Source organism: Oryctolagus cuniculus, chromosome 9 (assembly GCF_964237555.1).
Source record: "Oryctolagus cuniculus chromosome 9, mOryCun1.1, whole genome shotgun sequence".
NCBI classification, from domain to species: Eukaryota; Metazoa; Chordata; class Mammalia; order Lagomorpha; family Leporidae; genus Oryctolagus; species Oryctolagus cuniculus.
The window spans coordinates 83,958,767-83,985,565 of record NC_091440.1 but is presented as its reverse complement, the minus strand read 5'-3'; the positions used below and the strand labels follow the sequence as shown (position 1 = coordinate 83,985,565).

General features: G+C 44.5%; 2 protein-coding genes across 6 annotated transcripts in view; one reads left to right on the top strand and one right to left on the bottom strand.

Moving 5' to 3' along the window:
* Nucleotides 1-26,799, top strand: part of USPL1 (ubiquitin specific peptidase like 1) — a 91,509-nt gene that overhangs the window by 3,273 nt on the left and 61,437 nt on the right. For all 5 annotated transcript variants that reach the window (XM_070049063.1, XM_070049062.1, XM_070049061.1 and 2 more), the window contains exon 1: nucleotides 1-26,799. This exon is cut by the window's left edge and continues 3,273 nt beyond it; it is cut by the window's right edge and continues 19,710 nt beyond it. The gene's annotated coding sequence lies outside the window, so the exon portion shown is untranslated.
* HMGB1 (high mobility group box 1) overlaps nucleotides 1-26,799 on the bottom strand; it is a 157,998-nt gene that overhangs the window by 111,339 nt on the left and 19,860 nt on the right. The window lies entirely within an intron of this gene.

The following is a 26,799-nucleotide window of genomic DNA, read 5'->3' as shown; positions in this document are numbered from 1 at the left end:
AATCACGCTCAAAGGGCAAACGGTAGCACAGTGGCTGAAGAGAGACTTGTGATGCCTACATGCCTTCTCAAGGGAGCCTGGGTTTGCATCCCAGCTCCACTTCTGCTTCCAGTTTCCTGCTAATGCACAGCCTGGAAATCTCAAGTACCTGTGTCCCTGCCACCCAACTGGGAGGTGGGGACCGAGTTCCAAGCTCTTGGCTTCAGCCTTGTTCATCCTGGCTTTTCTGGGCATTTGGGGAGTGAACCAGCAAACAGTCTGTCTCTTTCTCTGCCTTTCAAATAAAATTAAAATTAAGAGCAATATCATGCTCAAGATTCTGAAGTATGCAGATCTGGGTTGGGTGGGTGAGAGGGAAAAATAATGACCAAATAGTCAAGGTAGATGTGAGATGCCCAAGGCACCAGGGAGAGAATCTTCCAAGTACAACAGAAAGGCCACATTCCCTGCAAAACCTTATCCAGCACCCTTTCCTCCAACTGGAACAGTTTCCCTTCTGAGTTTTCACAGCACTTTGTATTTCTCCAATAGCATAACTGTATACTGTTAGAGGAGGCAGTTCTGTGACAGCATTACAATTTTATAGTTAATTCTGTGGTTCTCTCGTTGCACCAATCACTTTTACCATAATTGTTCACAAGTTTTTCTATTCCTTTTACCATCTACTCCTCAACCCCAAGGCTTGCCTTACTAACTTATCTGTTCCTAAGCCAATGCTTGAAGTGTCTCTACATAGTAGAGGCTCAATGAACACTTGCTAAATGAATCCTCTTATGATAACAGCACTGTAAACAGAAACCCAGTCAACATTTCTTCTTGCTTTACTTTTCACAGAGTGCATTCATTTAATAAACATTCATCGAGAACCTACTAATTTCCATGAACTATGCTAAAAAAATGGGACTATAAAGAGGAACGTGATGAGGTCCCCAACCTACTGAGTGCCTCAAACCAGTGTAGCATTATGGGCCCAAATTTTCATGGAAAGGCTTCTGGAGATAAGATTTCATCCTTGGAATAACGCATATTGTGGGCTGTGCAAACCTTCTGGGACCTTTTTCTGGTTTGTTTTTAAACATTTATGTATTTGAATGGCAGAGTTACAGAGCGAGAGAAGGAGACAGGGAGAGAGGAAAGAGAGGGAGAGAAAGATCTTCCATCTACTGGCTGACTCCCCAAAACAGCCACAATGACCAGGACTGGGCCAGAGTCTCCCATGTGGATGGCACGGGTCCAGCCACTTGGGGATCTTATGCTGCTTTCCCAAGTACATTAGCAGGGAGCTGGATCAGAAGTGGAGCAGCCAGGACTCAAACTGGCACTCACATGCAACACAGGTCCCAGGTGGAGGCTTAACCTGCTGCACCACGACACCAGGCCCTTCTGGCACTTTCTGAAGCTATGCTATGCTTACTTACTTTGCTACAGGGACAGAGGGCTGTCCCTGATGCAGAAGCTTACACCAGTACAGCTACACATAAAAATTCCTTTTATGATGCTACAAAGCTTTTTAATTTAATGCTTACTAATACCTAGCATGATCTATTTTCCACATAATATACCCTCTGTCATATGCCTATACTACTAAAAATTCTATTAATCCTAGTACCAAAGATGTGTGTTGGCAAATCAGTTATTCTGTTTAATTTTATCTTGCTTGATATGTTAAAATCTACCAAAAATACAAATTCCGAGCAAGAGCTTCTGCATGGTGTGCATTTATGTATTATTCTTAAATGTTAGCTTATACACTTTTAAACTATAGAATAATATGATGGGGAGAAAATAGGTTTTTTATCAAGTCAAATTCCTGTTTATGTAGCTGGAAACAAAATAAGAAAGCAATTAACATACAAGCTAAGATGGTGACTACTCTAGCTTTTGCTTGCTTTTTAAAATTTTCAATTGAGGAACACAAAGTCAGTTCCCACGTTTTCAGCAAGAACTGAAGAACGCACGTGGGCATTCTTGACAACACTGGCGTCACTAACACATTCGCGAGTCTCATGGTTCACGTGACATCATTCCTGTCCATAGCGACAGGCTGTCCACTCTCACCCAGGGGTGACTGTGTTCAGTCTACCGATTCCACTGTGGTGCTGAGCACAGTGGGTCCTGGGTAACAGATGTGCAACATGTCCGTCACTCACTGACTCACAGCATCAGCTGTCCATTACTGACAGAAATTTTCACTGGGGATCTAGGTGGCTAATGGCGATCCTGTAAGGGAAGTCCCTCCTCTTCATGACTCGTAATGACGTTTCTCAGTGTCAGGCCTATGACAACATACTAAGTTAAAATCAATTTTCTTTCTTTTTTTATTTTTGACAGGCAGAGTGGACAGTGAGAGAGAGAGACAGAGAGAAAGGTCTTCCTTTTGCCATTGGTTTACTATCCAATGGCTGCCGCGGCCGGCACATTGCGCTGTAAAATCAATTTTCTAATAATATGTTATTGCTCTGTGTATAAAATGGGGTTAATCAATGGTGGAAAAAAATAAAAAGGGGTCACATTAAAAAATGTGTGCTCGCGGAGGCCAGTGTTGGGGCACAGTGGGTTGAGCTGCTGCTTGTGATGCCAGCATCCTGTATCAAAGCACCCGTTCTAGTCCCTGCTGCTCGGCTTCCGATCCAGCTCCCTGCTAGTTACTGTGCCTGGGAAGGCAGCGGAAGATGGTCCAAGTGCATGGGTCCCAGTCACCCATGTGGGAAACTCAGAAGTTCCAGGCTCCTGACTTCAGCCTGGTCCACTCTGGGCCATTGCAGCCATTTGGGGAGTGAATCAGCAGATGGAAGATCTTTCTCTTTCTCTCTGTCTCTCCCTCTCTATCACTCTGCTTTCAAATAAATAAATAAATAAATCTTAAAAAAAAATTTGTGCCCAGGCTGTAACAGCTGACAGCAATGTAATAACGTAATGATGTGCCATTTCTACTCCAACTATAGTAGACAAAAATTCCTGTTTCCAAGCCTTCGTCCACTGATCAATTTTCTTATCACTATTCCACACCAACACTACTATTTTCTCTTCTAGGGCAAGGTTTACACATTTTATACATGACTTCTTCCCTTACACACATGCATAAACAGAATTTTGATGTTTCTCTCTCCACTTTATTTAGTGTAACTGTTTTACAAGTTAGGCTCAATTTTCAAACCCTACTTCAGTGGATTTTATTTGTTCTATGGTAAAAAAAAAACACTGGACTGAAGTTGAAAGGCCTGGGAGGCCTAAATTCTAGCTCTGTGTCTTCTGGGAAAGGGACAAATCACAAGGCTTTGCAGGGCTTCGGCTTCCCGGCTTGTAAAATGAGAGGATTACAGAATCATCTCCCTGGTCCTACTGGCCAAGAAAAGGCTCTGATTCCACGACTGTTCCTCTTCCTTAGCTAAGACCACAAATCTGACGCACGAGAGTCTGCAGAATTTGAGTGTCAAGGACTCCCTATTGTTGAAACTCTCTCTCCCTTCAGATGCAGGGATAAAGGTCTCTTTATTTCTTGAGTCTTCTTTTGCTGTTCTGCTTGTCTCATAAATATTTTGCCATCTCAGCACTCCCAGCTATCTCTTCGTTCACTCTCGGTTTCCCTAGGGGATCTGACCCAATCTGTGGCTTCAGCCGCCATCCACACACACCATCGCCTCTCTTCACATCAGCAGGGCCAGCTAAGCTCCTGCAAAACTTTCCAGAGATTCAGAGATTCAGTCAAGCCCACCGCACTGCCACTCACCCTGCCAACTTGCTGCTGCTTCTGAGCCCCCTGTGAGGAACCCGAGGACCACTCTGAACTCTTCCTTACCCTTACTTTTCGCATCGGAGCAATCACCAACTTGTCCTGATTTCACCTTCGAGGATTTTCCAGAATTTCACAGACTGAAAAGTTTATGTCCCCCCAAATCCATATGTCCAGGCACTGGCGCCTCACGTGACCTGCATTTGGAGATGGGGCTGCTAAGGAAGGAATTAAGGTTAAACGAGGTCATAACTCTGGGGCTCCAATCCAACAGGCTTAGTGGCCCAATGAGAAGACACTTTAGTGCCCTCCACTCACCTTGCTCATGCAAGAGAAGGCTGTGGGATGGCAGAGAGAGAGCTGGCCAGGCAGAGTGGTCACCAGAACCCAATCCTGACAGTGCCCTCTACGACCTGCAGCCTCCAGGACTATGAGTAGGTCAGTGTCTGCTCTGTAAACCTCCCCCAAGTCTACTGCAATGTTAGGGGAGCCCTCAAGGCTGACAGGGCAGCCACCTTCTCTCCCACCACTGCCGCATTCCAGGGTGGGGCATCAGAAGCTTCTAGGCTGGTCATCCTCACCTCCCTACGGGCGTGGGGAGCCTTTTTTCTGCCAAGAACCATCTGGATATTTAGAACATCATTCACGCAGGCCATACAAAATGATCAACTGAAAAATGAGCCTGCTATAGGTTTAGTGAATTTCAAGTCCTACCTGTGGTTGCCTTAGTAGGGCCAAACCAACCAGTTTCGATTTCGTAGACCTGCAGGAAATCACTGTGGGTTAGTCAGATGCCTGGGGTTACATCCTTGCTCCTTGGCTGCATAAACTTGGGCAAGTTACTTAATCTATGTGTGTGTGTGTGTGTGTGTGTGTGTGTGTCAGTGGCCTCCCTCTAAAATGAGGCTAAGACTAGCGGTAGGGTTGTTGAGATAAAGTGATGCAGGCAACACACACACATCTGTTCTTGGCACACGGGAAGCCTTCAGCGAAGTTAGCTATTATGACCGTTTACGAGATCAGAACAAGTTGCCCAAACCACACGGCTGCCCTGTCATTCTCATGTTTTAAACCACTTTCATGGGGACCCCACCACAACAGCATAGAAATCCAAGCTCCCTAGTACACATAGAAGTTCCCTAAAGTCCCACTCCAGGAAATCATTTTAGCCTTCCATTCCTCTCTGTGTCCAGTCACATCATTCCTAAGTCACACAGGCTCCCCCAACACTAAACTTCTAGAGCCGCTGTTGTGCAACCTCAGGCCTGCTTTGCTCTGCCCTGTTATGATGGCCTTGCCCTTCGTTTCACCTGGCCAGCTCCTCTTCACTCTATTAGATTCCACTCAAGGTTTCCTTTCCCGGAAGCCTTGATGAACCCCTTCGTCTGGGTTATGAGCCCCTGCCTTTGCCCTTTTCAGACTTTATGCAAGCCTTTCTCATAGCACTTAACCATGACAAATCTGAAGTGATCTGTGTGTGTGCTTTTCCCAGTAGACAGAAAATTTCTCAAGATCAGAGGTCATTCCTTACTCTTTTTTTTCCATCAGTGTTCCGTGACCTGTCATACAGTAAACGTTGGTGAATGTGTGACAAATCCAACAGACCTGACCCCTGGAATTTAGATCACTTGTCCACATCCTCCACTGCTGGCTTCCTTCAACTCCTTATTTCCCATTTGAATCAATGAAAAGGACTTCCAGCCTCTAATCTCCTTTTTCTTCATATTACCCTTTAAATAGGTGACAACTGTCTTCCTGAGGCACAAATACTATATATGTAGCACGTCCTAGATTCAGAAGCTCTTTGGACTTCTCACTGCACAAAATAAAATCTAATCGCCTTAACAAAGTGCATAGGGGCTTCAGTCCGCTCTGCCTCACTTCCCTATGTGCACCTCAACTTTCACTATGTGAAACTTCTCACTGTTGCTTGGTTAAGATCCACACTTTCAAACCTTCCGGCCACTGCATTCACAGTTACCTCCACCAGGAATGCCATTCTCTCTTACACCTGGAAAATTCCCATGCATTCTCCATGACCTATTTCCCAAATCGTTCCTTTATCAAGCCTGTCATAGACATCCACTGGGAGACGCTGGTGCTGGCTCCTCCCTGCGCCCAAAGCTCGCTGTAGATGCTGACATTACAGAACTTACTACAAGCTATTATAATTTGGTTTCTTTCTTTTTTCTTTTCTTTTTTGACAGGCAGAATGGACAGTGAGAGAGAGAGACAGAGAGAAAGGTCTTCCTTTTCTGTTGGTTCACTCCCCAATGGCCTCTGCGGCTGGCGCGCTGATAATTCAGTTTCTTACTCACTTGAGTTCAAGGGCGAGAACTGAATCATTCTCATCTTCATCTACCCTGGGACCTAGAGCTGTGCCCAAGATATAGTAAACAATCAGTAGGTCTGTAGTTTTAAAATAAATTAACAAGTGGAACCCCTAGCATACTGCATGCTGCAATGTCACGCTAAGAATGCTTATTATGCAGAATCACGTTAGATTCCTGCTTTCAAATTGTAGGGCCATGGTCCATTTTAAAAAGAGTTAGAACAACAGAAAACATCAGAAGGTGAATTTTTTGTCCCAGTTACACAAATGAACAGAACATGTATGTTCTGGGTTGAAATGTGAAATGCATTTCCTATTGTAAAGTGTGATTTTTAAAAAGGCTTGGAAAACACTGCTCATGGTCATTACTCAGGTTAAGACAATCAATTATGTCTTGAATAACTTCGACTACAGAATTTTTGGAAAACTAGATGAGATGGGAAAAGTCAATGTGTTAGCTGCAAGCTTTAGTTGCCTCATCGGAAGCACCCTAAGGACACCCCTGCAGTGTTGTGAGGAATATGACAGAACGTGGTTAAAGCCCTTGGTGTCGTGGTGCATCTACTAGGTGTCTACTCAATAAATGTTTGCAATGATAACAACACGGTACTCAGCATGTAAGAGAGCTCACTAGTAGTTCCTTTCTGTGGTTGAACACACTTAATTTGACTGATAATACTAAACTGGGGAGGAGGTCACTGTAGGCATCTTAGATAAAATTTTTTCAAATGACGCCTGTTTAAAAGGAATGAATACCTGCTTACAAAGTCATGTTCATCTGATACAACAGTGGAGTGACTCAGCTGGGAGGAAAAGGAAAATAACACAAGTGACTACATAACCTCAAATATGACAGAAGAAGATATGACTGTCTGTTTCTTAGACTAGGACTTCTACACAGAGACAGTGAGAAAATGGGGCTTCACTCAAACTACTTCCTCTCTCTTAGAATCAACTTTTCATCTGCAGATATAAAAAATTATATGTTCACGAAGTCTTTTCATGCCTACTGTCCATGTTAATCTTAGATGACATTCACATCATCTTAGGACAACATAAGAAGCCAGAAACTTAGGAGGTGCTCCCAAAAAGATATAAGCTCTGCTCTATTAGCTAGCAAATGCCTAACTGTTCTAACCCTAAGACTGGCTCTCAGTTTGTTATCTCTCTGCAAATCAACTGTATTTACTTAATTCAAAGGGCTGGAGATGGCAGTATGAAAAAGCAAGAGAACTCCAGTAATCATGTTGGAGTCATTAGGTATCACAGCTGTTTGGAATCACCTTGGGCTCACGGCTGGACAGCTGGACGTCATCATTATCGGTTCACCCCGTGATTCATGTTAGTTGAATTCACGAGACAGTGATTTACAAACAATGATGCCCATTTATTAGTAACGGGAGGTATTCATTCAGCCACAAATATTTACTGAGACTCTCCTACATGCCAGGGAATGGGCTAGATATGGCAGTAGAGTAGGTATTGACCATTTGTTATTTTTTTCTAATAGAAGTATATTCTCAGGAGATAATGCTTAATGTTTATTAACTATTGGCTGATTAAAAGTAGAGACTAGAATGGCACACACAGAGGCAAGAAAGAGAGCAAAGATGCATCTTTTTGATAATTTTTATCATGTTTTGCCCAGTAGGACGTCTTTTTTTTTTTTTTTTTTTTTTTTTTGACAGGCAGAGTGGACAGTGAGAGAGAGAGAGACAGAGACACAGAGAGAAAGGTCTTCCTTTGCCGTTGGTTCACCCTCCAATGGCCGCCGCGGCCGGCGCACCACACTGACCCGAAGGCAGGAGCCAGGTACTTCTCCTGGTCTCCCATGCGGGTGCAGGGCCCAAGCACTTGGGCCATCCTCCACTGCACTTCCTGGCCACAGCAGAGAGCTGGCCTGGAAGAGGGGCAACCGGGACAGAATCTGGCGCCCCGACTGGGACTAGAACCTGGGGTGCCGGCGCCGCAAGGCGGAGGATTAGCCTAGTGAGCCGCGGCGCCGGTCGCCCAGTAGGACGTCTTTGTCTATTGCCCATATTTTCCTCTGTGCTAGTTAAGCTCCACCAGTCATCTGAACTGAGCCACTGCTTCCCTGGAGATCTCTACTACCACAGGAGGGCTTTCTTCTGTTTCAGCATTTCTACTGCAGACAAGGCAGACTCCCAGCAGTTTATCTACCTGCCTAATACATAATACAAATACACATATACACAAACCTAAATATATATTTTTAAACAAACAAAAAGGAGGATCAGATCCAGGAACTGAAGCTTGTCATTTAGATGCCTTAGAGCAGCAATCTAAATATGATAGCTCCTTCTAAGCATAGTCCAGAAACAACAATGTTCTCAGCCTTCTTTTGAGGATAGTTAAACAGAGTTTGCCTGACAGAGTAGAATAACAACAGTCCACGGGCTACATGCTGCTGGCTCCTGGTTTTTATAAATAAAGTTTTCTTAGAACACAGTTGTTCCTACTCATTTCAATAGTCCATGGCAACTCTCAGATTACAACAGAGTTGGGTAGTTGTGGCAGGGGACACATGATTCAGAGACTAAGATATTTATCATCTGACCCCTTGCAGAAAGTCTGCTGATTCTTGGAGCAGCTATGTCTAATTGTTGATTAACAGCAACACTACATATATTAGAAGTTAAGAGAAGCCAGTGTCAGGGCTGAAGCTCTTTAATGGAAATGGAGGTTCCTAACTAGGACTCTTGCTTTGACAGAAGGTCTTCTAACTCCTCGAGGAGGGAGACACCTGCAGGCAAAGTCAGAATTTTCTGCAGGGAGAAGTTCTGAGTCCATGTTAACATGTGAACAAGGGCTCAGTTAGATATAAACCCATCAAAATACTCAAGGAGGGGCCAGTATTGTGGTATGGCAGGTTAAAATACCACCTGCAGTGCCAGCATCCTATATGGGTGCCAGTTCTAGTCCCAGCTGCTCCACTTCCCATCCAGCTCCCTGCTAATGCACCTGGGAAAGCAGTGGAGGATGGCCCAAGTGCTTGGAACCCTGTACTCTTGTGGGAGGCCCAGAAGATCCAGGCTCCTGGGTTTGGCTTGGCCCAGCCTTGGCTACTGTGGCCATTTGGGGAATAAATCAGCAGATGGAAGACCTCTCTCTTTCTGTCTTTCCCTCTCTCTCTGTAACTCTGCCTTTCAAATAAATCTTTAAAAAATACATTCAAGAAAAATGGAATTAAAAGTGTATATTTTGGTGCAATATTTTTTGGAAATCCACTCATGTGGGATCTTCCAAATGTTTATGAAAAATGTCTATTATCAAAAAAGCAATGCATGGATCTCAACTGTTCTGGCAATAAAATATACTTTTTAAAATAAATGATTTATTTATTTATTTGAAAAGTAGAGTTAGAGAGAGAGAGAGAGAGAAAGGGATCGATATCTTCTATCTGTTGCTTCACTCTCCCAAATGGCCACAATGGCCAGGATTGCACTAGGCTGAAATCAGGAGCCAAGAATTCCATTCAGGTCTCCCACTGGGAGGCAGGGACCAAAGCACTTGGGCCATCTTCCGCTGCTTGACTACAATGCCACCCCCAACAAAACACACTTTTAATTCCAATTTCCAAGAATTTTCTGAAGTCCTCCTGCATTTAATCTCAACTGGGTTGCTACAGATGCTTCTCTTTGGGGGAGGGGAAGTCTCCCAGGACTTGGTGAGGGGAGTGTTTTAGGAATTTCCCACAGAATTCCACAACATGCCAAGGGAGGCAAATTGAACTTCATCTAAAAATAGAGGTGAGGGTGAACAGACAGGTATAAAAACCGAAGCCAACACTGGGGAGGCAGCAAAATAAGACATCAAGTGGGTGGTTCAGAGCTAAGGATACTTTTTCCTGTTTCAAAGGACTGTTTCATTGACAGGCAAAAGGACAGAGAGAGATCTTCTATCCGCTGGTTCACTCCCAGAATGCTTGCAACAGCAGCAGCCAGGCCAGGCTCCAGCACCGGGCCATCATCTGCTGCCTCCCAAGCGCACCAGCAGGAAGCTGCACTGGAAGTGCAGGATAGCTAGGACTTGACTGAGGCACAGGGAAATGGAATGGGGCTGCCCAGGAAGCGGCTCCACCCACTGTGCCTCAACAGGCGCTCAAAGAAGCATTTCTCCGCGTGTCTGCACCCTTGGAGCTGGGTACTCAGCAAGAAGACTTAGGGGAATGCAGAGAGAACCGTCTCCATGCCTTATAGGAATTGGTACAGCTTAACCTGCTTTCTTTTGTTTTGCCATCAAAATCTTCAAAATCGTTTCTATAATAATGTATTTTTTACATCGGGTTAAGATGAAAATTAATTTTATGCTATCATTTAGGAGTCTTTAAAAAACCCCAACAAAATGGGAAGAAAGAAGTGTCCTAGGAGAAAGGCATACAGCCACTTAAATCAATCTGCATGTTGGTTCTCTAACGTGGCACATATAAGGCCAGTACTTACTACACATTTCTGCTGAATTTGCTTTTTTTTTTTTTTTTTTTTTTTTGACAGGCAGAGTGGACAGTGAGAGAGAGAGACAGAGAGAAAGGTCTTCCTTTGCCGTTGGTTCACCCTCCAATGGCCGCCGCGGTCGGCGTGCTGCGGCCGGTGCACCGCGCTGATCCGATGGCAGGAGCCAGGAGCCAGGTGCTTTTCCTGGTCTCCCATGGGGTGCAGGGCCCAAGCACCTGGGCCATCCTCCACTGCACTCCCTGGCCACAGCAGAGGGCTGGCCTGGAAGAGGGGCAACCGGGACAGAATCCGGCGCCCCGACCGGGACTAGAACCCGGTGTGCCGGCGCCGCTAGGCGGAGGATTAGCCTAGTGAGCCGCGGCGCCGGCCTCATTTCTGCTGAATTTGATGATTCTCCTTCCTTATACCACACGTCCAGCCCATCAGCACATCCTGGCAGCACTTCCTGAATCGAACCTTCCTGTCCATCCCTCACTGCTACTGCAGTCTGAAATATCTCAGTCTCATTTGGACCACTATAGATGCCTCCTAGTGGGTCTTCCTGCTTCTAGTCAACTCAGCATCCAGACTCATCTTCTGAAGCATAAATCTAAACATGTTCCTCTCTTCAACAACACCTTCAATGGATTCTATTAAGAAAAAAACACTAGAGGCCAGTGCTGTGGCACAGTGGGGTAAAGCCACAGCCTCCAGTACTGGCTGCTCTACTTCCAATCCAGCTCCCTGCTAATGAACCTGGGATAGTGGAGGATGGTCCAAATGTTTGGGTTCCTGTACCCACATGGGAAATCCGGAGGAAGCTCCTGGCTCCAGCCTGGCTCAGCCAAGACCGTTTCAGTTATTGCGGCCATTTGGGGAGTGAACCAGAGGATGGAAGGCCTCTCCCTCCATTCCCTCCTTCTCTCTCTTTGTAACTCTGCTTTTCAAATAAATAAATATTTTCAACAGACTTATTTATTTATTTAAAAGGCAGAGTTACAGAGAGGCAGAGGCAGAGGCAGAGAGAGAGAGAGAGAGAGAGAGAGAGAGAGAGAAGTCCTCCACCTGCTGGTTCACTCCCCAAATGGCTGCAACGGCTAGAGCTGGGCTGATCCTAAGCCAGGAGCCAGAAGCCAGGAGCCAGGAGCTTCTTCCAGGTCTCCCATGAGGGTGTAGGGCGCCCAAGGACTTGGGCCATCTTCCACTGCTTTCCCAGGCCATAGCAGAGAGCTGGATCAGAAGTGGAGCAACCAGGACTCGGACCAGAGCGGATATGGGATGCTGGCACTGCAGGTGGTAGCTTTACTCGCTAAGCCACAGCACCAGCCTCAAATAAATAAATCTTAAAAATAAAAGAAAATAAAAACTAAATCCAACTTCCTTATCCTAACCAAGAAGGCTCATAGAATCTTCTCCCAATTCTCTTAACATCTGCTACCATTCTATTCCTAGATGACTCCATATTCTAGCCTCAATAACCTCTTATTTACTGATATCAGCTAAACACAATCCTGCCCTCAAGATATTTGCATGCATCCTTTCCCCTGACTTAAACCCTCCACCCATTATTCCATTTTAACTAAAGGCTAACTGAAAGAGGTTTTTCTTTTAAAAATATTTATATATATATATATAATTTTTATTTTGTTTGAAAGAGCAACAGAGAGAGGGAGGGAGGTGACGGGCAGGGAGGGAGAGTGAGAGGGAGCTTCCATTCCCGGGTTCACTGACCAAATGCCAGCAACAGGATGAAACCAGGAGCACAGAACTCCATCTGTATCTCCCATAAGGGTGGCAGGGAACCATCTGTTGCTTCCCAGGATGGATCAGCAGGAGGCTGGATCGGAATCACAGTAGCTGAGACCTGAGCCCAGGCACTCTGATAAGGGATGCGTGCAACCCAAGTGGCAGCTTAACCTGCTATGCCACAGGGCCTGCGCCACCAGAAAGGTCTGTCTTCACTACTGAGCCGAAGTACGTATCCTAGTCACTCTCCTACATCATTCCTTTTATTTTTTTCATAATGCTTTTTTTTAAAAAAGATTTATTTATTTATTTGTTTATTTCAAAGCCAGAGTTACACGCAACGGCCGCAACTGTGCCGATCCGAAGCCAGGGGCTTCTTCCAGGTCTCCCACGCGGGTGCAGCGGCCCAAGGACTTGGGCCATCTTCTACTGCTTTCCCAGGCCATAGCAGAGAGCTGGAATGGAAGTGGAGCAGCCAGGTCTCGAACTGGCACCCATAAAGGATGCCAGTGCTTCAGGCCAGGGTTAACATGCCAGGGTGTTAACCTGTTGCACCACAGCGCCGGCCCCCATAATGCTTTTAAGTTCACACAAATTACCTTAGTATGAGCTTGTTGTCTCTGTGCTTCTAAAACCTAAGCGTTCCTTGAGGGTAGGGATTTTCACTCCTGTATCAGGACTTAACTGTGCCTGGAACACAGCAGGCACTAATACAAATTTTGTTTACCGGGCCAAGTGTTGTGGTGAAGTGGGTAAGCTGTCCCTTGGGGTACCCACATTCCATTTTGGGGTGCCAGGTGTGAGTCCCAGCTCTTCTGCTTATGACCCGGTTTCTTGCTAACACTGCTGGGAGCTTAGTTTTTGCCACCCACAAGTAGACCTGGATGGAGTTCCAGCTTCCTGGCTGTGGCCTGGCAGAGCCCTGATCTTGCGGGCATTAGGGGAGTGAACCAGTGGATGGAATATTCTCTCTCTTTGCCTTTCACAAATAAATATAAACTTTATCAATTTTTTTTACTGACTAGCTATGACACATTTTACTTATATATTCCATTTTTTCAACTAAACACATAGAATTTGAAATATAATTAAATATTGATGCTTTGTAGGTATTTTCTAATTATTTCAATAAAATATTTATTACATGGGTCAATGAAAAGGATTACTTTGAAAAGTGTTTTAGCAACTGCATAGCTTCCAAAAGTGCCTACAATTAACACAAGTTTCTCTACCAACACGTATTCATCCCTAGACAGAACACACCCAATCACTTTTCATGAATAAGAAGCTACGCAGGCGCTGGCACTGTGGTGTAGTGGGGTTAAAGCCCCAGCCTGCAGCACCGGCATCTCATATGGATGGTGTTAGAGTCCCCGCTGCTCCGCTGCTCCACTTCTGATCCAGTTCCCTCCTAATATTCCTGGGAAAGCAGCGGAGGATGACTCAAGTCCTTGGGCCTCCACATCCATGTAGGAATCAGGAATTAGCTCCAGGCTCCTGGTTTTAGATCTGCTCAGCTCGTCATTGCGGCCACTTGGGGAGCGAACAAGCAGATAGAAGATTTATCTGTCTCTGCCTCTCTCTGTACCTCTTTCAAATAAATAAATAAAATAAATCTTTTTTTTTTTTTTTTAAAGAAGCAATGCATTGCTCAAACTTTAAATCCAGTGTAAAGAAAAGTATACAGTTGATTCTGCAGGGACTTTTAAAGTATAGATACTTCTTTCACCATCACAATGCTCTGTCATCTTTGGTCTAAGACGGCCAGCTACACTCATTCTCACCGGAATACAAATAGGCTCTTCCCAGTCCCAGTCTAGGCAGGGCAAACCTGCCCCATGACTTCCGCCTCCAGGCCTCGGCCTGTTCTCCCTCTTCTCTCAGGGACAGAACTCTCCATAGATGTTCATTTCCTCCGAGCCATTTACCCGAAGCCCACTGCAGGCTGGCCCCAGTTCACAGGACTCTTCCACCAAAGCAGCCCCTAAGGCCAGCAGTGACTTCCCACTCCCGGTTCTCAGGCCCAGCCTCCCGGAAGTGTTTGACAGGGTCCATAATCCTCTCCTTGAAAGCTTTTCAGTTGCCCAATCCTGACGTTCTTCACTCACCTCTTTGGCCAGTTCTATTTTCTTCGCTTTCTCTATCTGACCTCTAAATGCTAAGAATATTAACAAGGACTGCACCTAGCTCCCTTCCGCCACAGGCTTTCCTGGGTGTGAACAAGCCGTCCCTTGTGCTGCATTGAGGATTAAAAACATTATGTCATAACCTTATTAATGTACGTATGTCATCTTTATTTTTCTTTCTAGTGCCTTTGCCTTTCAAATAAATAAATACGTTTTAAAAATAACCTATGTACATGGCAAGAGATTTTTTCCCATCCTACATTGAAATAAATTTTTAAATTTTTAAAATAATTTCACAGCTCATTATCATAGTAGAAGCTGTTGGGTTAAAGTTTTTTTGTTTGTTTGTTTTAAGGAGAGAGAAAGAGAGAGACAGACACAGACAGCTCTCCCCTCTGCTGATTCATTCCCCAAATGCCTGCAATGGCTGGGGCTGGGCCAGGCTAACATCAGGAATCCAGAACTTTATTCAGGTTTTCCATGTGGGTGGTGGTAGGGACACAAGTACTTGAGGCATCACCTGTTCCCTCCCAGGGTGCACATTAGCAAAGCTGGAATAAGGAGTCAGCGCCTGGACTCAAATCCAGGTACCCTGGTATGGGACATGGACGTCCCAGGCCGTGTCTTAACAACCACATCAAATGCCTACTACCACATTTTAATAACATTTTTCAGCCATCGATGCTGAAGAACTACATTTTCTGGCCTCCTTTGCAAAGAAGTGTGGCAGGGTGCCTAAGTTCTGGCCAGGGACATGTAAGTGGAAATGTCATATGATGTCCTAGGATACTTACCCCTCTCCCTGTCCCACTGCCTGGAATGCAAACATCATCATCTTCAGGAGTTTAAGGCTAAGAATGACAACAACATAGAAGTTTGGTCCCCTCAGATCTTGAGATGTTACAAGTCTTGTGTGGTCAAAGGTCAAATAAATAAACTTGCAGTTTGTTAAACCGTTCTAACTTAGGGTTTTCTTTCACTTGGAACTGAGTCTATAAGATCTGCTTTCCGGGGCTGGCACTATGGCGGAGTGGATTAAGCCACTAACTGCAGTGCCAGCATCCCAGATGGGTGATGGTTCGAGTCCTGGCTGCTCTGTTTACAATCCAGCTCCTTGCTAATGCCCTGGGAAAAGCAGCAGCAAATGGCCCAATTGCTTGGGTCCCTGCTCCCCACGTTGGAGATCTGGAAGAAGCTCCTGGCTTCTGGCTTCTTGGCCCAGCCCTGTTTGTTGCAGCCATCTGGGGAGTAAACCTGTGTCTCTCCCTCTTTTTCTAACTCAAATAAACAGATTTACATATTTATTTGAGAGGCAGTGTTACAGAGAGAGAAATAGAGAGACAGAGAGGTCTTCCATCCACTGGTTCACTCCCCCAAATGGCAGCAATGGCCAAAGCTGGGCTGATCCAAAGCCAGGAATCAGGATTTTCTTCTAGGTCTCCACCATGAGCGCAGGGGCCCAAGGACTTAGGCCATCTTCCACTGCTTTCCGAGGCCATAAGCTGAGACTTGGATCAGAAGAGGAGCAGCCAGGACATGAACTGGCGCCCATATGGGATGCTGGTGCCACAGGCAGAGGCTTAACCTACTGTGCCACAGTGCCAGCCCCATAAATAAATCTTAAAAAAAAAAAATCTTCCTTGCATGTTCCACTGTGATTTCTGTTTTCCATGCAGACATCAGGTTAACCCAATAGCAACTTTAAAGTAGTTACAATTTCCCCACTGCACAGTTGAGCAAATGAATGCTCCAACAGGCTGAAGAACCTGCACAAGGCCGCCCAGCTCTGCTGGTGAAGTTACTGGCCCACGCCTTTTGTCTACAAGGCATTAGCACAACTCTTGTTACTTTGTAGTTCAGGAGTATTATAAAGGAGGGTGGGCATTTACCCTGGTAGGTAAAATCGCCAGTGAAAGACCTGTGTCCCATACATGCTATGCCTGAGTCTGGTACCTTGCTCTGGTTTCCAACTCCAGGTTCCTGCTAATGCAGATCCTGGGAGGCAGCAGTGATGGACCAAAAGGGTTGGCCTGGGAGTTAAGCGACTTGGTTTTGAAATCTAGTTTATCCCTTATGGGCTGACAGATTTTGGGGAAAATTAACTTATAAATCTCACATGCCTCACCTGTAAAACAGGGTTAATATCCTCAGTATTGTGAAGTTGAAGAGAGGCCATGAAAAGCTGACCATTTGCCTGGTAACACTGCATTACTCTACAAATGCAGCCATTCTGTGAAGATATTGCTTCATTAACTACAAAGTTTACCATCCAAGTTAGAGTTTTAAATTAGAAATACTCAGCTTTCTAAATTTCTCATATGCCCTGTGTATATGTGTGTATGAGAAACTATGCGGTTGTCAGTAAGCAAGATTGACACTATTTAAATTATTTATTAAACAATTTATATCTTCCAGAATGTTCTTTGGGGTGCAGGCATACCTTTTCTATCTCTGAACGTTCAATATCAAGGTTATGATGCACATACAGCCAAGAAAAGTAACTACTTGTTCTTATAGGGGCTATAAGTAATATAAACTTAACATCACTCCATCATTATCAACAACAACATGATAAGGTTTCCTTTTATCCTGAACAAAAACAGTCTGGAAAAATACTAACACGGATATTCCTGAGGAATAAACTGATAATGAGGGAGCTATAGAGGTCCCAGACCAACCTTCCAGAAGCTCCGTAAGTGATGACTGATCTCACAAAGAAGCAAGGTGAGAATGAGAGGTTGTTCTCCAAACTGTAGAATGAATCAATCAGCGGAGAACACCACTTAGCAGCAAAACAAAAATCCTATGAAAATTACTATCATATGCTGTCATGCATGTCTCCCATTCTATTTATCATATTTAACAAACAGTTATTAAAGATTTATCATGTGCAGAGTGCTGGAAAATGAATAGGAAACACAGGGTATAATACCTATTAGGGATAAAAAATAATCAACACAAATTAGATAACAGAAAATAAGAGACAATATATTGCTAAAATATTATGCGGCAACACAGAAAGACAATGTATAATTACATACATACTCAAGCAAAGACAACATATAATTTATAAATCATGAGGTAGCAAGAAAGGAAGAGTCTGAAAACCTAATTAGGAAAAGCTTAACGGGGGAGATGAGATGGGGGTTGGGTCATGTAGGATGGGTGGGTAGATGGTGTACAGGCAGGGGACAGAGTTCCCAGTCAGGACTACAGCACAGGAACTGGGAGGCAGAGCTGAGTACTATGTGTTATTAAGACAGTGAAGCGATCTGTCTCCGTAGTGCAACAGGAAGCAATGGGTAGCTGCAGGTTTCCAAGTTCTGACATTTTAGGTATAGCAAGTACACTGAAAGTCTGAAAGTCGAGGCAAAGAAGTGTAATAATGACATGGGGACTAGCAGAGAAAAGGGAGTAACAAAGAGTAAATTTGGCATGGCAGGTGGATTAGGACAGGGGGTACCTGGCTTCAGGGAAGTTAATAAGAAGGCTGTGCAGTTCTAAGGACCTGGATAAAGATGGTGGCGGCAGACATCAAAGAGCCAGTGTCATGGCATGGCAGCTCATTGCAGCAAAGAAGTACATGTGTGGTAAGGACACAATCTGTACTCTTCCTAAGTTACAATTGGGAGTTCCTCTAGCTCCCAAACTGCTTCATTGTGGAGTCCCTCTCTTCATTAAACTCAAGAGAACTGAGTAGGCTATTTGTTTATTTAAAAATGTTTGGGGGCTGGCACCATGGCGCAGTAGGTTAATCCTCTGCCTGTGGTGCCGGCATCTCATATGGACGCCGGTTCTTGTCCCAGCTGCTCCTCTTCCAATCCAGCTCTCTGCTGTGGCCTGGGAAAGCGGTGGAAGATGGCCCAAGTCCTTGCGCCCCTGCACCTGCGTGGGAGACCTAAAGAAGCTCCTGGCTCCTGGCTTCAGATCGGCGCAGCTCTGGCCATTGCGGCTATTTGGGGAATGAACCAAAGGAAGGAAGACCTTTCTCTCTCTCTCGTCTCACTGTCTGTAACTCTACCTCTCAAATAAATAAATAAAATCTTTAAAAAATGTTTACTTATCATTTAGTTGAGAGAGAGAGACACAGATAGATAGATCTGTGACAGCCAGTGCTGCTCCAAGCCAAAGCTAGGATCCCAGAACTCAATCAATCTGGGTCTCCCATGTGGGTGGCAGGGACTCAAGTACTTGAGCCATCACCTGCTGCCTCTCAGGGTCACATTAGCAGGAAGCTGGAATGTATAACGGAGCAGGACTCGAATCTAGGAACTCAATATGGGAGGCAGGCATCTCAAACAGCAGCTCAACAACTGTACCAAATGCCTGCCCTTGGATGTTTATTGATTTAATAAAATTTATTTAAAAATAAGTTAAGGAGAAAGAAGTTTATGGAAAATGCAGGTAATTAAAAAACTATTGCTGGAGCTGGCACTGTGGTGCAGTGGGTTAAAGCCCCAGCCTGCTGTGCTGGCATCCCATATGGGCGCTGGTTCGAGTCCTGGCTGCCCCACTTCTGCTCCAGCTCCCTGCTAATGGGCCTGGGAAAGCAGGGGAGGATGGCCCACATCCTTGGGCCCCTGCACCCATGTGAGAGACCCAGAAGCAGCTCCCGGCTCCTGGCTTCAGATCTGCTCACCTCTGGCCATTGTGGCCATTTAGGGGGAGTGAACCATCAGATGGAAGACTCACTCTCTTTCTCTGTCTCTACCTCTTTCTATAACACTTTCAAATAAATAAAATAAATCTTTTTTTAAAAAACTATGCCTAGATTTCAAAATTTTTTGCACCAAAATACTTATCTTTTAATTCCATTTTCCCATGAACTTTTTGAAGTACCCTTGTATATCCAACCTGGCAGCGTTCAGCTGAATGCCTGGTTGACCATTCATATTTCACACATGAGTTAACGAAGGCCCAGCAAGATTAAAGCTGGCTAAGCTCACAAAGATCATATGTGGCGGCGCCAGGATTCAAAGTGAGATCTGTTCCATTCCCAAGTCTGTACCATTTCCACTGCACTTATAGAAAAGAAATATTTAGGAGGTGAAATCTGAAGTGTACAGTCTAGAAGGGAAGACATCTATGTAAACCTACATTTTCACACAGTATGGTGCCAAGAATAAAGGCACAATGACAAAATGAAGGAGGAACCTTCCCTAGAAACTGGGAATGAGTGAGGTTGGCTGCAAATGTTTCTTTTATTAAAGGACACCTCACATGAATCTTGCAGAACAGTTTATTTAATTTATAAAGACTTACTTATTTGAAAGACAGAGTGACAGAGAGAGAGGGAGAGACAGAGATCTTCCATCTGCTGGATCACTCCCTAAATAGCTGCAATAGCCAGGGTTGGACGAGGCCAAGGCCAGGAGCTCCACCTGGGTCTCCTGGACAGGTGGCAGGGTCCCAAGCGCTTGGGCTGTCATCTGGTGCTTTCCCAGGGCATTAGCAGGAAACTGGAGTAGGTGAGACTTGAATCTGTGATCTGATATAGGATATAAGCATCACAAGGAGTGGCTTAACCTGCTGTTCCCCAATGCCGGCCCCTTGAAGAAACTTTTAGATAGCTACACAGTTGTAGACAGAGAGAGGAGATAAACAGTGCTCTAGGCAGCACTGTCCAGCATGACTTTCTCCAAAGCCAGCCATGCTCCACCGGCACTGTCCTACCAGGAGCTGCTAGTGCCGCACGGCAACTGAGTACTGGACATGGGGCTGGTGCAACTGAGGCACTGAACTTCAAATGTGATGAATTTAAACTTAAATAGCCACGTGACCACCAGTTTGCAACCCTCAGGTGTGAAAGTTAGATGTGAACCAGGAAACAGAGAGCAGTTCAGTGCTGGGAGGGCATGAAGGTCAAGGTTCATATGGTCTGATTGATGTGTCCCCCAGATGCCTGCATTGAAATCCTAATCACCAATGCAACAGCATAAAGAGGCAAGCTTTTAGAAAGTGAGGACTTTGCTCTCATGAGTGGGCTGAGTGCCCTTTTGGAACAGGCCTGAGGGAGCTTGTGCTCCTCGGCCCCTTGGTGCCATCTTGCAAGAAAAGAGCCCTCACCAGATGCTAAGCCTGCTGGCACTTTGATCTTGGCCTCCCAGCCTGCAGAACTGTAGGGAATACATACCTGCTGTTTATAGACCACACAGTATAAGGTACATTGCTGTAGCAGACCAAATGGGGTAGGACCAAGGCACACCAGCAGCCCCAGGGAAGGAGGCGGAAGCCTTGCTACATAGAATCCCGTTCCAGGTTGAATCATAAAACTCCCAATATTCAACCAGTTTTGACGTAAAAAGGAAATGCTGGACGATTTTATATAATATATTGTGCTAAGGAATTTTTTTAAAGATTTATTTACTTATTTGAGAGAGAGTTACAGAGAGAGGGAGAGACAGAGAGAAAGGTCTTCCATCCGCTGGTTCACTCCCCAAATGGCCACAACAGCTGCAGCTGAGCTGATCCAATGCCAGGAGCTTCTTCCAGGTTTCCTATGCGGGTGCAAGGCTCCAAGCATTTGGGTCATCTTCTGCTTTCCCAGGCCATAAACAGAGAGCTGGATCAGAGGAGGAGCAGCCAGGACAGGAACCGGTGCCCATATGGGATGCCAGCACCACAGCAGAGGCTTAGCCTACTAAGCCACAGCACCGGCCCCTTGGACTAAGGAATTTAAAACACTTTGCATTCTGCTCTCTAAGCTCTGTGCAAAAGCAACAGGGATTTTTAAATTTAAGACAACCGAGTCAACTCTCACTAGATATTACGTAAATAATAACCTCTAAGCAATCAACATGTCATTTACAATCCCACTCACAGGTTCCCTCATGCTTCACCATGTTGCCCTGTAGTGTGCAGCTCAATGACAAAGCCAGTTTGAAAGACTAACTATGTCCATACTACAGTCCACTGCATGGGAGAAAGGAATCAGTGTTCTCTTCCTCTCAGTTTTAATAGGAGGCAAACTGTTAAAATTAGTTGTCTTCTTTTGAAGGTCACATTCGAGAACTATTTGATCAAAATACATAGTTATTAATAAAATAATTTTCTTTGATCAATACTTTTCAACACAAAGGCAAGGACTCCTATCTAATCACTTAAAAATCTCCACACGTTTGCTCTTCTCTTAGATTAGGCTTGTGGGTCTTCAATTCCTTTCTGTTATCTAGGTGCCTTTTAAAGTTTTTTTTTTTTTGTTTGTTTGTTTAAGATTTATTTATTTTGAAAGGGAGAGAGAAAGAGACAGAGAGGTCTTCCACCTACTGGTTCAGTCCCCAAATGGCTGCAACAGCGAGGTCTGAGCCAAGCCAAAGCTAGAAGCCAGAACTCCATCTAGGTGTCCCATATGAGTGGCAGGGGCCCAAGTACTTAGGCCTTTTGCTTCTGTCCCAAGAGCATTAGCAGGAAGCTGGATTGAATGGAAGGTGGAGCAGCTAGGTCTCAAACTACCTGATATGGGACGCAAGTGTCACAAGTGGCAGTTTAACCCACTGTACCACACCATCCACAGTCACGTTTCTTTTAAAAAAATTTTTTTTTAAAAAATATATCTGTTTGAAAGGCAGAAAGACAGAGAGGCAGCCATAGAAAGATCTTTCATTTGCTAGTTCACTCCCTAAACGCCCATAACAGACAGAAATGGGCCAGGCTGACGCCAGAAGCTGGAAAACAATCTAGGTCTCCCATGCATGCGGCAGGGACCCAGCTCGTCGAGCCTTGAGCCATCCTCTGCTGCTTCTCAGGGTGTGCACCAGCAGGAAGATGGAAAGGGGAGGAGGACTGGGACTCAAACCTAGGCACTCTGATATGGGATGTTGGCATCCCAAGCAGCAGTTTCTTTTTTTAAAGATTTCTTTCTTTATTCCAAAGGCAAGAGCTACGGGGGTGGTAGGGTGGGAGTGGGTCTTCCATCCACTGGTTCATACCCAAATGGCAACAACAGCGAGGGCTGGGCCAGGCCAAAGCCAGGAGCCAGGGATTCTATTCAGAGCTCCCATATGGGTGCAAGGGCCCAAGTACTTAGCCCACCTTCTGCTGTTTTCCCAGGCTCATTGGCAGGGACCCGAATTGGAAGTGGAGCAGCCAGGATTCAAACCGGCACTTACATGGGATTCTGGCCTGGTAGGAGGCAGCTAGGTGGTGGCTTAACCCATTATGTCACAATGCTGGTGCCGCAAGCAGTTGCCTAACCACTACACAAAACTCTCATCCTTAAAGTCAAATTTCTGACAATATAAAATCAGAGCTCTTTGCTTTGGTGTAAAATTTAGTTATAGTATTAAGAATATACACAAGATGGAATTTAGAATTAATAACTATTTACATTTTCATTATTCAAGAATGACATGGAAACAATCCATCTCCAGAGGTGACACAACTTCTACATAGTACAACCGTAGCCATTCTACTATGTTGTGTGTAGAAAAATGGGAATTGTCTATAGTGATACTCTCACTAGAAATGATCTCAGCTTCAGCAAATCAGTGATTTATTCGCGGGCATAATTCATCGTGTTTTTGGCAGCCCTTGCATAATGACATTTCCCTACAGAAACCAGGCCCACAGGGTTGAGTGGCTGACAGTGCGTAAGTCTTCAGACGAGATGAATTGCTTACGATCTTGCCACATGGAAAAAGTCCAGAACAAGGCCCCAGCTACGATCACAGCAAGAGAACATGCAAAGTTCCCTTGTCTTCAGACTGTAAAAATACATTTTTCATCTTAAAACAATATTTACGCATTCACCCATGATATGAGGGTACTTCAAAATGTTCATGAAAAATGAAACTTGTTTTTTAACAAGTCTATTTTAGTGCAAAGAAGTTTAAATTTCATGCATACAAGGGGTCTTCAGAAAATGAAGACTGAAAAATGAAGACTATGAAAGAATTGAAAGAATGCAGAATGAAGAATAGGAAAATGCACACGAGGAGAAAATTATCCATGCATTTTATAAGTGTTTTTGCTTAAGGCAAACTTTTAATTCCATTTTCCATGAACTTTTTGGAGTAGCCTCATCCTGTCAGGAGTGATGTATAAACAGACAGACACAAAATTTAAAATTTAGGCTATTAAAAAAAAAACACAAAAGAAGTTCAACAGTTCAAGCATTCAAGTATTAAAAGAAATCATCTCATTATCCCCTAGTCCTTTGCAAGGAATTGCCTGTAACTGAACTCATCAATACAGCTCAGTCATTTTTAATGCAGCAGAACAGGTGACAATGCCCAGCACCAGCAAGGAAAGCTTTCTTGCAGATGGATGTGCCGTGTCTAGGAGCACCAGGGACTTTCTGAGGAGCAGTGAGGGGCGCTCAGGCCTGGCCCTCCAGCCTGTCCCTAGAGGCGCCTCCTGCCTTGTCACATATCTGACTCTCACTATCCTTTTTTTTAAATGACATTAGCAATTGTGTTTTTTTTTTTTTAAGATTTATTTATTTATTTGAGAGGCAGAGTTACAGAGAGAGGAAGAGACAAAGAGAGAGGTCTTCCATCCACTGGTTCACTCCACAATAGCTGGAGGTGGGCTGATCCGAAGCCAGGAGCCAGGAGCTTCATCTGGGTCTGCCATGGGGCACAGGGGTCCAAGGACTTGAGCCATCTTCTACTCCTTTCCCAGGCCACATCAGAGAGCTGGATTGGAAGAGGAGCAGGACTAGAACTAGTCCCATATGGGATGCTGGCGTCACAGGCAGAGGATTAACCTATTGCGCCACAGCGCCGGCCCCTCTGACTATCCTTTAACATCCAGCCTGGCACACCGAATCTATGTTTCAGTCTCCTTTGCATTCCCAGGGTCCATCCCAGTTCTGGCAGATAATAAGAATTTAATGTTTGCTGAATAAATTTGGTAGGAGTTGGAAGAAAATCTTCATCTCCTCAGGAAGAGATCACTGGCTCTCTGGGGAGCAAAGCTCATGTCAAAATGAAATAGACCCACGTAAGGTCACCTCCATGTCCAGACATTTCTTGATTTTTTTTTTTTTAATACAGTTGTTGAGCTGACGACTGAAAGGCTGAAGACTACCTTACTCCGAATATTTTCTAGGGAGTTGGTCCTACAACACATTTTGGTTTTTCATTTTGACTTCTAATGATTCTTTCACACTTTACGTTTGACCTAAATTTTGTTTTAAATGGATCCATTAGATAGAATTCTGTTTTCACATTTAGAACACTGAAAATGGTATTTTATAGATGGCAAAACCTGAGTCTAATGTTTCAAAAGCAGCAATGTCATAAAGGCTATGGAAATGTTCCAGACTCAAAAAAGACGAAAGACATGGAGCTAAATGTATGGCCCTACACTGGACCCTCTTCCAGGAACCGGGGGGATGGCGTAAGGGACATTATTGGATCAACTGACAAAATTGGATTATAAATGGTAAAAGATCAATGTTAAATTTACCAAAGTTGCTAACTGTAATTCTCAGGAATTGCATATATCAAAGAATTTACAGATACAGGGCTTTGATGTATGTAAGTAATCCTTAAATGATTTAGAAAGAAATGCTTTGTGTGTGGAGTTATAAACATACACCTGAGTTATCTACACACACCGGCATTGAGAGAGTAAGCAGGAGTGCACATGAGCAAAAGTGAGAAGGTAAATGAGACAGAATCTCAAGGGCAGATGAAAGGTATACAGGTATTATTTGTGTTTTTTTTTTTCAACTTATCTGTACATTTGAAATGATTATCAAATACAGAATAAACGCACGCAAGCAAGCACAGGGCATTCTTCATCTAGCAAATCCTCCCGGTTTCCAGCTCCTGTAACAGTTTTTCCTGGATCCACTGGCCTTCCCCAGACCCTTGTTAAAATGCTAAGTCTCATGCAACAGTTGTATTTGTGTTTCATTCGCATGTTTCAAACACTAAATTCTTTTTAAGGAAATCCACTTAAATGACCACATTTGTTTAAAAATAAAATGGTAGAGATGATTTATACTGTTTCAAACAGAAGCATTGGGGATAACCCAGATGTGCTGGCCATGATCCAAATCAATCACATTCCATGTAAGAAATATTTGCCTACAAGAATGAGTTAAGACACGAAAGTCTACCCTTTATCTAAAAATCAAGTGGGAAATAAAGATCCAAACAATGATCTGGAAAGAAAGCACCACAAAGGTGCTATTATGATCTCCTGCTGCAGAACATACCGTGCCAGAACTTAGTGCCTTAAAACAACAAGCATTTACTTTTTCATAAAGCTTCTACTGTTAGGAATCCAGAAGCAACTCAACAGGGTGGCTCTTGCTCAGTTAAGACCGGAAGTCGGCTCGGGCTGTGGTCCTCTGAGGGTTTGACAGGGCTGTGAGACTCGTGTCCTTGGTGGTTCACGCAGAAGCCCGCCAGCAACTGCAGGGTGTTGGGACTTATCACGTGGCCCCTTCCCCAGGGCAGCAGGAACGTTCCCATGACAAGGCAGATGACTTCCCCAAGAGGGCTCAGCCTCAGAAGTCACACAACAGTCTATGGGTTCCACAGGTCAACCCCACTTACTCTGAAGGGGACTTCAGAACAGCATGAACAACAGTCAAGAATAGCTGAAGGTACCTTGGAGGCTGGTGACCACCAAAGGCTACATAAAAGAGAGCAAATACCAAAGGAGCAGAAAGGAGATGTGATCAAACTCAATTCCTCGGTATGCCAATGGTAAGAAATATTAGGTTATCCCTGAGGTACAACCTTTTAATTTTACTTCTTGGGTTAATCCTTCACCTGCAGTGTTGGCATCCCATAGTCCTGGCTGCTACACTTCTGATCCAGCTCCATGCTGGTAGCCTGAGAAAGCAGTGGAGGATGACCAAAGTGCTTGGGCCACAGTACCCAAATGAGATATCCAGAGGCTCCTGGATCCAGGCTTCAGCCTGGCCCAGCCCCAGCCATTGCAGCTATTTGGGGAGTGAAGCAGCAGATGGAAGATTGCTCTCTCTCTTTTTTCTCTGTATCTCTTTCAAATTAAATGAATAAATCTTTTTTTTTAAATTATTTTTTAAAGATTTACTTATTTATTTGAAGGTCAGAGTCACACAGAGAAGGAGAGGCAGAGAGAGGTCTTCCATCCGTTGGTTCTCTCCCTAGATGGCAGAAACGGCCGGAGCTGCGCTGATCCGAAGCCAGGAGCCAGGAGCTTCTTTCAGGTCTCCCACGCAGGTACGGTGGCCCAAGGACTTGGACCATCGTTTTTATAAGCAGATAATGGGTCCCTACTACCAACACCTACAAATACTACTGCAAGCTGGCCAAGTTGTCTCAGTCTGTATAGGAGTTTACCATGTATACATAGTGGGAAGCAAGTATATTGTTCCTAAACAATAGGCAACCCAAATGTCAGAGTGTATCATCCAAGTCCCAGGATCAGAGAGATGGAACTCTATAGAGTTACATGGGATTTTTG